An 11,074-nucleotide genomic window follows, 5' to 3' on the forward strand; every position below is an offset into this window, starting at 1 on the left:
CTCATCTGACTTCATTTAGGATATACATCTGTCAAGGGACTTTCAGAAATATGTAATGATTCAACAAGGCAGCTAGTTCAAGTGGGTAATAAGTAGGCTTTCACCCTCCCCTTCACTCTGTGCCACTGTTTCTACTCTCTCCATCTCCACCGTAACCCTTAAACGCAGGGGATCTGCAGCCAAGCATTGCACGCTCCCCACAGCCAGCAACTTCCTCTGAAGCTGCAGTGCATAATTACAACCAGCTGCTAAGGGCTGCTGAGAGCAGGACAAGCAGCACCTTTCCTGCCCAGACAGTAACCCCCAGGCTTTGCTACAAGGACACCCCCAAGGAGGCTCCCACAGTCTCGCAGTAAAAGTTAAGAACGAGTGACAACCTCTCCCTTCCTAATCCCCCTTTTCCCGTACCAATGGAGATAGGAAAAGGACAGGGTATTTCAGCCTCCCTCCCCCAGGTCCACTGATTTGAAGGGAAGAAGGCCTGCTGCTATGGCCCCCGCTGCTGCTCTGTGGGACCCGCTGCCAGTGACACGCACACTGCTCCTTGCCCGGCTGACGGCAGGCACTGCACATGCTGCAGCGCGCTGCGTTACGGAGCTGTGGCACAGACAGGGACAGCAACCAGAGACTGAAGACTCTCTTTGAACTGTACCTGTGCCTGCAAGCTTCACCAGCAGTGCAGGATTTTACCTTTCAGAATGCAGAATCCCTGCTGCCAGTCGTTGAAGTCCACGGTTAAACCTCAGCGATATCCTGAAGTGCCTGGTACTCAGGGACTGGGTGTACACAGACGGTGCAGACTGCCAATGTTGGGCAGTTTCATAGCACTGAGATCACAGAACGCTTACGTGCTGAGGAACTATCTTCAAATCAAATTTATCCCTTAAGAAAGCAATACCAGATGCATTCGAACAGAAAAATCTGTGATGGAGTTAAGGACAACAAAACTTGCATTCTTACCCTCACATCATGTTAGAATTACAGAATTACAGCATTCAGATAGTAAAACTGTATCTTCTGTGGAACTATAAACTCAACCTTTATAGGCAGGTAGATACAGCCCATGTGAAAGAATCCTACAGCACATGAAACCACCTTGGGTTTTCTCTGACAGGTTGCTGAGATGCTGGGTTTTTTTCCAGAAAACCCCAGAAAATGCTGGGTTATTGGGGGGAGAACTCATAAGGCTTCATAAACAGAAATTTCTGCAAGAGGAGGAGAATATCAAGTGTCCATAAACCCATGGCATATAGAACAAGGGCTCCTGGATAGACCATCAGTATTGGCTGCACCCACTTGTAATGTCTAGTAACAGTAAATGAAAGTATCAGAAGTGCCCAAGTGATTTGGGCGCACAGCACCTACAGTCAGAATGGCTTTTACACTCTGGGAATATAACATTTGGTAATTGGCTTTGGTGCTTATGTATTCTTTCTTCCTTCCTGGGCAGAGCAGCACAGTCAGAAGAGCAAATGAAATTGTCATTCCAAAGTCACGATGTTCTTTTTGTGCCATAATACGTCGCTCTATGGGAATCCTGTCAGGTTCACTGCCAGCGCTCTCCCATGGGTGTGAACATGCCTTTCAAGCTTTCACACCATGCTTCTCTTTTGCACTTGCACTGCCTGTATAGCACACACACACTGGCTTTGCTCTGTCTCTTACTGCACCATGAGGGGGGCATTATGTTCTCCTTGCTTCTTAGGCCATAGTTTTGCATTGTTTTCTTTGGCACTAAAACAGGCTTAAGGAATTGCCCTCCACTGTTTGCCTTGCCCACTCTGTTTATACTGATTCATTTCACTGATTCCCTTCCTGCTGATCCCATTAACACTGGCAAAAGAGGGAAGCAAGAGGTGGTAAATTGTGGTAAGAAGAAGGATGAATGAGCAATGAGCTGATGGATGGGGAGAAAAGTGGTAAACGTTGAACCATCTTTGCTGTTTGGAGAATGTACAAGGAAAAAAATGTTCTCAAAGAGCTTGGTTATTGGTTAATCAACTTTACTCCTTTGAATGTTTCCCTCTCTTATGCACATTCCACTTTGCATGACTTTAAAGTGATGACCAGGATACATGGAGCAGGATATCTCAGAGCCTTAAACAGACTAAGTTTCACAGAATTGTTTATCTTGAAAAAGACCTTTAAGATCATCTAGTCCAACAATTAACCTAGCACTGCCAAGTCCACCACTAAACCACGTCCCTCAGCACCACATCCACGTGTGTTGTAAATACCTCCAGGCATGGTGATTGTCGCAGTTTTGTGTAGCTGGGTGCTGTTAGAGAATGAGGGGCTGCAAAGGTGGCTGCTGCAAAAAGCACCTACAAGCTCTCTGCAGGCCCTAGAAAGTAAACATTGGCTAATTCAAGGCCAGAGTTGCTGCTAACCAGAGCTGAACCAATCAGCGATGGTCACAGTGCCTCTGTGAATCACATCTAGGAGAGAAAACCCTGCCCGCCATAGCAGTGATCCGCGGCAGCGCAGCTGGGGAAGAGCTCGAGGCCTGTGGGAAAGGACTCACGTTGGAGAAGTTCGTGGAGGACTGTCTCCTGTGGGCGGGACCCCATGGTGCAGCAGGGGAAGGGTGTGTGGAATGAATGCCCCCCCGGTCGAGAAGGAAACCAACTTGCAAGGAACTGACTGAAGCCCCCGTTTTCCCAGTCCCTGCCCCCCTGTGCCACAACCCGGGGGGAAGAAGGGAGTGAAATCATTGAGTCTGCTTTGCCCATGCTGTTGATGACAGGATGATCTCTCCCTGCCCTTATCTTGACTCCTGAGTCTCTCAATATGTATTTTCTCCCCTGTCCAACTACAAGGGGAGTGATAGACTGACTTTGCTGAGCATCTGGTCTCCAGTCAGGCTTAAACCACCACAGTGACAGACCACTTCCCTGGGCAGCCTGGTTCAGTACTTGATAATCCCTTTGGTGAAGAAATTTCCCCTAATATTCAGTCTGAGATCCACTTTAAACTAAGGCAACTGGGAGAGGAAAGAACGAAGGCATGAGACACATACAGCACGACAGTGCACAAAGGGACAGGAAGGGCAATGAGCATTCAATAGCAACATGGGGAAAGAACAGACCCAAATGCTTGAGGTATCCAAAGGCATAGCAAAAAGCTGGACACAAACATACTTGGAAGGTAACTGGCAGAAGATGTGCTCTGCCCAACACAAACGCCCAATTCTGACTGCTGCAAAGGTCACTGCAATTTACGAGAGTCATGTGGGAAACCCAAGGAAATGTGCATGCAGGAACAATGCCACTTTGGTAGCATTTTGTACTCATTGTGACCTGGTGTCAGTTATGAGCAAGGAAAGCGGTGAAGTAGTAGGAGAGGCCATATAGTCATAAACACACACTGCTGGAGCGCCAGCTTCACTGTTCTGCCTTTTCAATTTCCAATATCCTTCTGAAACTTAATTCTTTATTAGTCTACTTGAAGATTAATCCAAATTTCCATCTTTCCACCTTCAAGGATGGGCTCACACACCTCAAGTAAAATTTTATTATTGATTTTTCATTCTGAGTGTTTTCTCGACCAAGAGCAAGCTCAGCTGACCATCATTTTGGGTAATTTGCAGCTCCCAGTGATTTAGTTGCAGGATTTGCTAATGGAGAATTCAGGCTCGTAACTATGAACAAACTTAAGATATCAACAAAAATTATCAGGCTCTTATACACCCAGTGTTCTAAAACACTAACAACTCAGTGTGCAAACTCAGAGGATGCTGTCATGTAATTAACACTCCGTTGGTGCCAATCAAATCAGGAACAACCAAGGTCAGGAGATATCCCTGAAGATTACCTTCTCCAAGCTACCTGCTCCAAGCAGGTGTGTGTGGTTGGGCTTTGAGCATCTCCAAGGATGGAGACTCCATAACCTTTCTGGGCAACCTGTCCCAGTGTTTGGGCAACCTGTCCCAGTGTTTGGTCAACCTCATAGAGAAAAACACACACCTTTTTTTTATGGTTACATGGAATTTCTTGTATGGTTACATGGAACTTCTTGTCCTGTCACTGGATAGCAATAACAAGAGTCTGGTTTCATCTTCTTTACATCCTTCCACCACGTGTTTAGATAATTTATGCAGCAGAAGCCCTGCTGTAGTAAAAGGTCTAGAAACACAAGCCTAAAACACAACAGGCCCTCACTTCAGTCTTCACACACAAAAATACACCCCATTCCCATTTTGTTATCAATATAATTAAAGTTGCAAATTCATCATCTGGCTTTTTCAGTGAGGATGCTGTTTATCTGCTTTACTTGCATATTCTCTATGTTCCTCTGCCTGCTCAGTAATCACTGGGATTGTTTGATAGCAACTAAGTTATTTTGTTTACAAACATGTCAGCTCAGTTCCAGTGAAAAACTTCTCCTGTTTTATTTGAGAGTGTGAAACAAGAGTCCAACCCTGACTAAAGACAAGCTGCTAAACTCTGACCAGTCAGCAACCTATCAGTCAGAAACTGTCCTTAAAGCACTTAGGGAAAGCAACAAAAATCCTTTTTTTTTTTTTAATATTATTTAACTATGATACAAACCAGGGAGTTTCTAATTTTTAGCAAAGGAACAAAAGGCAAAATTTCTATCAAGATTTATACATGCACCAGCAAGTCTTTCCAGACAGTCTAGGAAAAATCGTCAACAGCGTTGTCAGACTTCAGAAAAATAACAAGTATCTTATTTCAACAAACGCGATTTGATCACTAAATCCAACCTTCATGAAAGAGAAAAGGAGTTGCAGGTTTGGGGCCTCTTACCCTTTCCCCCAGAAGGCTGACAGCTAAAAGCTTGTAAAAGCTGATGGAGTTTTAAAATCAAAAGTTTGTAACTTTCAAACCACTTTGGAAACAGCCCTGATCTCCAACACCCCCGCATTCCCTTCCCCCAAGTCATTCCTGGAGAATACATCACAGTGGTGACCACGACAAGGATTTCTGCTTGAAAGTGCCATTTTCTTTGTTACCTTCCAATTCTACCGAACTGTTCACTGCACCTTCACCGAAAATTTGGTCCTGACTATTTTCCTCTGTTAGGTTTTGCTCTTCACAAAGTAAAACAACTATTGCAGTTTTGGCACAGCAGAGTAGGAAATTTTTTTTATAGTCCTTTTGCATCATGAACAGTTATTAACTTGCCCTGAAATCAGAATGTATTAGTGTGGTGTGCGAGACAGTTTCTGGCTAAATTTGCAGGCCTGGTAATTAGAGATAATCCTTTATTCCTATCTGTGCATCTTTGAAAGATAATAACCATAGTGCCCAATGACAGCATTTTTACAATTTTGCTTCAGAGAAAAACTGCAATTTCAGGCATGTTAATCACAAAAAAGTCACTCATAAAAGTCACTTGCAAGAAAATGAAGGTAAGATGGAAGTGCAATGAATACAGCAAAAATCCTTATTAGCCTACAGCCTGAAGTGGAGGTGGTGTAAGACTGTTAAGACACAGGCTAAGCATGCATAGCTGTTCTGATTAAGGGACAAAGCATTAAGGAAGAACACAGCTTGTTAGAGATGTCAATATCAAAGAGTGACTGGAATTACTTAGAATGGTTCAAGGTAATAAATCTTCAGCAAATGAAATGTACTTAAGAAAGGAGAAATTTAGGTCAAATCTCAGGAAAAGATTTCTAACTGTGAACTACAGAAAGTTATGGAACATTTGCCTGAAGGAAGAGACACAAGGCATATCCCTCGAGGCTTTTAAACTAGACTGGAAAAAGCACTGAAGTATCTGGTACACAATAAATCCTACACCAGGAAGGAGAGAGGCTAGATGATCTAAGCGAGCTTTTCCATCTCTGCTTTCTGTGATTCAGTGGTAATTCCACTGGCTGGTTCCAGTTTCAAATACAAAATAACCAGCATCAACTGTGAGCATCCCCTGTTGAACACAAATGTCCTACGCTAACTTACCTCTTCACCCCAGCACAGAACGCAAACGCATGACTGCTCTTTGTGCTTGTTGTACTTACAGCAGGGATCAGTTGTATTCAGTGTGGGGTCTCACATCAGAATTTCGCAGTTTTGAATGGAAATGATACAGATACTGTTTAATTGAGGTAGGTTCCATGGGTATAATGCTCCTTAGCACGAGGAAGTGACAGAACGTGACACTCTGAACTTTAAAAGGCAGGCTTGCACCTTTCCTACTTTCTGCTTTTTTTCCCAAGCTGACACTGAGGGACTAACAAAGATGAAAGAAAAAGAAAAAAAGAAAAGATGCGATACATTTTTGTTGTGGTTTTGCATGGCGGGGTTCTGGTGGAGGAGGAGGGGCTGCAGGGGGGCCTTCTGCAAGAAGCAGCTAGAAGCTTCTCCTAGGCCCAACAGAGTAAACACCAGCTGGGCTCAAGGCCAGACTCACCGCTGACCAAGGCTGAGCCCATCAGCACTGTCATAGCACCTCTGTGAATCACATTTAGGGGAAAAAAACCCACTAAACCACAAGCAGACGCTTTTTGACACCAGAGAAGGGAGTGAGACGATGCAAAGGTACTTTGTGGACACCAAGGTCTGTGAAGAAAGGGCAGGGGAGGAGGTGCTCCAGGCGCCAGATTCCCCTGCAGCCCACGGAGAAGACAATGGTGGAGCAGGTTGTCCCCCTGCAACCCATGGAAGATGATGCAGAGCAGAAACCCCACCTGCAACCCACGGAGAGAGAGACCCATGCCAGAGCAGGTTCGCTGGGGGAGGGGTGGGGCTTGTGACTCTGTGGGGGGACCAAGCTAGAGCAGTCTGGGCTTGAGACACTGAGAGACAGTCTGTGATTTATGACTGCACCCTGTAGAAGTGACCCACACTAGGGCAGCTGGTGAAGAGCTGAAGCCCTGTGAGAAAGGACTCACGTTGGAGAAGTTTGTGGAGGACTGTCTCCCATGGGTGGGACTCCATGCTGGAGCAGGAAAAGAATATGAATGTGTCCGCACCCCTGCACCCCCCCCCAAAGGTAAACACCTCCTGAGGAAGTGACTGCCCCTCCCTGTGCCACAATGGTGGGGAAGAAGGGAGCGACATCATGACTGAAGTCTGCTGAGAAGGGAGGGGTGGGGGGAGGTGCTTTAAGATCTGGTCACACTTCCCATTACCCGACTGTGGTTTCACTCTCTGTGTGTAGAAGTCGTGTAATAAATGAGATAGGGTTTTTTTTCTTTTTATTCAGAGTTGAGTCTGTTTTGCCTGTGACACTAACTGCAGAATGATCTCTCCCTGTCCTTATCTTGACTCTTGAGCCTCTCAATATATATTTTCTCCCTGTCCAACTAAAAGGGGAGTGATAGACCGACTTTGGTGGGCATCTGGCCTCCAGCCAGAAAATCTTACTCTTCACTTAAAATAACCACTACCTGGTCTTGATCTCAAGTTTGGGAAGAGCTGCAGTTATCTGCCCTTCTGAAATCCACAAAGACACATGCTGTTCTTTGAAAGCTCTTGTTCTATGACAGCTGATCACAGGTATGAGGATTAGGCCTGCAGTCCCTGTAAACTTAACAGGTAAATTACATAAATGGCTCTAAAAGTGAGCAGGGGTTGTAGGACTAGATGAGGATGTATTAAATAAAACATTACAGCACACTTCTCCATTGCCATATCAGTTTGTATGAGCAGCGTGCTTTTGAAGCAATTTCTCGATTGTTTCACCCTGGCTGGTTCACACCAGGAAGCAGTCAGAAGCTGGGTCACTTTCAAACTAACCTAAACTGGAAGATGTGTTCCAGCCGTTACTGGACATGCAGACCACTGCTCCAGTCTAGAGTGAGTACAAAGCAAAACATCCTGAAATGCATATACAGCCTGGTCCTCAGCACCAGCTAGATTCCATGTAGAGATCCACTCCCCCTGATCGCACCACTACCTAATGCAGGTGCAGCCATAACCCCTCTGGCAACCCCCTGTCCAGAACTGACGGTCTGACTGTTAGGAAGTGGATGGAGAACCTGAAGCAATACTCTGCGCCCCAGGAGCCTAGCTCATCACTGACTTCTTTTCTGCCTTCTTCCCAAGTCATATTCTGTTGGTTACTTCAGCGCTTGAATGAAGTCCGAGTCCCGTCGGACGTGTTTAGACCCCGCACACCCACTCAGCGCACCGCGGAAAGGGACACAAGCGCTTCCAGCTTTTTCACCCTTGGATCCCGGGCAGGCCAAACACCCGCCTCCATCGCCGCACCGTGCCTCGTCCCGGTCCCCACCGGCGCTCCAGCCTGCTTCGCGTTCCCTCCCGGCCGCCGACCGCCGAGCCACCGGGGCGGCGAAGCACCGGACGTAGGCTGGCCGCTTCCCCGGGACGAGCTCTGCAGTCGCAGCCGCGGCGCTACAGCTGGAAACTCTCCGCAAGCCGGCCGAGCGGCGGCTGCGGGGCGAGCGCCGGTGCCGGGGCAGCCCGCGTCGTTCCCCGCCGCGGCTGCAGCAGCTACCTAGGCTGTGTCCCGAGCGCGTCGCGGGACGCAACCCGGCTCACCGCCGCTTTCACCCCCAAACACAAGAAGAGCTCAAACTTGCGAGCACACAGGCACGCCGCAGCCACATCCAATTTGAGGAGTGGACTCCGCAGGATCGGGGTGCGCTCCTGCGCCCGGCCGCGCTCCGCCACCGCAGACCGTCCGCCCCACTCAGGCCGGGAACGAGGCGGTTTATCGTTTCATCTGACGGTGCTACCGGCCTACAGCTGCACGGAGGGGGGGTAAGGGAGGAGGTGTCTGCATTTCGCATCCCAGCTTGGGGAACTTGGAGGCTTACGCTTGGATCGGTGAACCCCGGCGCATTCGCAGCTACGGCTGTCAGCAACCTGCCACAGGCTCTGGGTGGAAACTCGGCTCTCCACAGGGAGCCTCTGAGGTGTGCGGCTAGCGCTCCGAAGACGCCATCCCGAGAGCGGGAACCACCGCGCCGCTGAGGTCAGGAAAATTAATCTCTGCCGCTGCTGCATTTTCTTTGCAGGGCAGAACCAGAGCTGGGACCGGCCAGCCGGTACCGGCTCTGGACAGTCACCACCTGAAGGTCCCTGCAACTTCAGCCTACAAGGGGCTCACGGTTTTAGAAATAACGACCGGTATCGGCGCTGCAAACTGCTCCTCGCTTCCAGTTCCTCACCGTCCCCGCCCGCCGCAGCGAGCGGAGGCTTCTCGCTCCGCTCCCGCCAGCCTCGGACCGCAGAGACAGTGCCAACGGGCATCGCGCAAGCCGGCCTCGGCCCCTTGGCGCTGCTCGCCGCCTCCCCGCGCGATGCCGCAGCTACCGCGGTGCCTGCGCCCAACTCCCGCCCCCGGCGCCACCGCGGCCGCAGCAGCAGCCGCCGCGGGAGGAGCGGGGCTGGCTCCTCCTGCCAGGCCGGAGCTGTCACCGGCAGGGCTGGGTCAGCGCCCAGGCCTGCACGCAGCGCTGCCTGCGGAGGGGTGGCTCCGCGGCCGCCGCCTGCTCGCCGGGCTGCTCTCCCTCCTCCGCAGGAGCCCGGCGGGGACGAGGCGTAGGGAGGCCGGGCGCCGCCTCCCGCCCGCCGCGGCCTGCGGCAGGCCCACCACCTAGGGGCCGGGCGGCGGCACTGCGCGCAGCCCTCCGGGGAGGGGAGGCCCAGCCCCACACCGCCTCCCTCCTGCCCCGGGGAGGGGCTGCAGGAGCGGAGCGGCTCTGAGGGACGGGCAGAGGGAGGACAGCGGTGAGCAACCGCTCCCTCGAAGCTGGGGCGGCGGGGCAGCACCTCACACCACGTATGAGAAGAGGATTAGCTCGCGTTCGAGTAAAGTTTCGTTTAAAGTGCTTTAAGGAAGGAGAGCAAGTGAAAACGATGAAGAAAATCGGGTAAAACGCGATGCCTATCTATCACCTGCCAGATGCCGCAGGTTGCCCTTTTCTCTCTCTCACACCGACCCCAGCCCAGGAACGCAGCAGTCAGGCACGCAGCACGGCCAGGGATGACCCCGACAGCCACAGCACTCATCACATCACAGGAGACAGAAAAGCCTTGGCGTGCAGGGTGTAGCGAAGAGCGGTCAGGGCTGCTCTTTGCGCACAGGTATCACCGCCGCAGGGAACGTCCTGCTGTGAGAACCTGTGAATACGGTTAAACTGGACGTTAGAGTAAATACTTGGTGGTGACTGGGGCCCTGGAATGATCTTCTGATGAATGCCGTGAAGGCAAGAAGGGTAGTTTACATTTGGAGAATTTATAAAAGTAAATGTTTTGTGGAGGTGCCTGCAGTAGTAATGGCTCGGCTGGCCTCTCAGTTTTATGCTCCTGTTGCCTCTATATATCCACCCAAGAAAGGATGAGACAGCCCAATTCTAAAACAGCAAATGAAAGGTCTTTTGAGTGCTCTGCACCGAGGAAGAGGCACAATGGGAGAGCCCATACTCACAGGTATGGCAGCTGCAAGGTGGGCTGGGGCTCCGGTTGGAGGGTAGCATTTCTGCAGGAAAACAGACCCCCACCCAGCACAGGACCAGCAATATGAATCAGCAGTGTGGGGGGAAAAAAAAGCACTGTATTTGGTGTGTAAGAGGAAATTGCTTTATGAGATGAGTGTGGTAATCCTGCTTTGTTCAGTACTGTTAAGGCATGAGCCACGGGTGCAGCGCCTTGTTTTTTGGCACCACATTTCAAGAATGATGTCGGTAACTGGAGAGAGCAGCAGAGAGCAATGAGAATGATCTGAGGGTTAGAAAACAGGACCTACAGTGGAAGATCAAAAGAACTGCAATTGTTTAGTCTCCAAACAGCAAAACTGAGGACTATGGTCACAGTTTTCAAAGGGAGGGAGTAACTTTTTTCTCCATGCCCATCATGAACAAGAAGCAATAGATATAAATTGCAGCAAAGTTATTCATGATAAGCACAGTGAGACATCAAAACATTATCATCTGGAGAGGTTGTGGTATATTCGTCACTAGAGAACAGGTTAAACAAACATTTCAAGACTGACATAAACAGAGTGGAACTCTCAATGGTAGGAGCTTTACAACTGCCAGAGATCCCTTCTATTTTTGCTGTTATTTTAAGAGAGGGAAAAATGCTTTTTTTGTTGTTGTTGTTTCAGACACTATCAGGATTCAAAAAGGGGGATACTG

The sequence above is a fragment of the Gallinula chloropus genome, assembly GCF_964237585.1.
Source record: "Gallinula chloropus genome assembly, chromosome: 4".
Lineage (NCBI taxonomy): Eukaryota > Metazoa > Chordata > Aves > Gruiformes > Rallidae > Gallinula > Gallinula chloropus.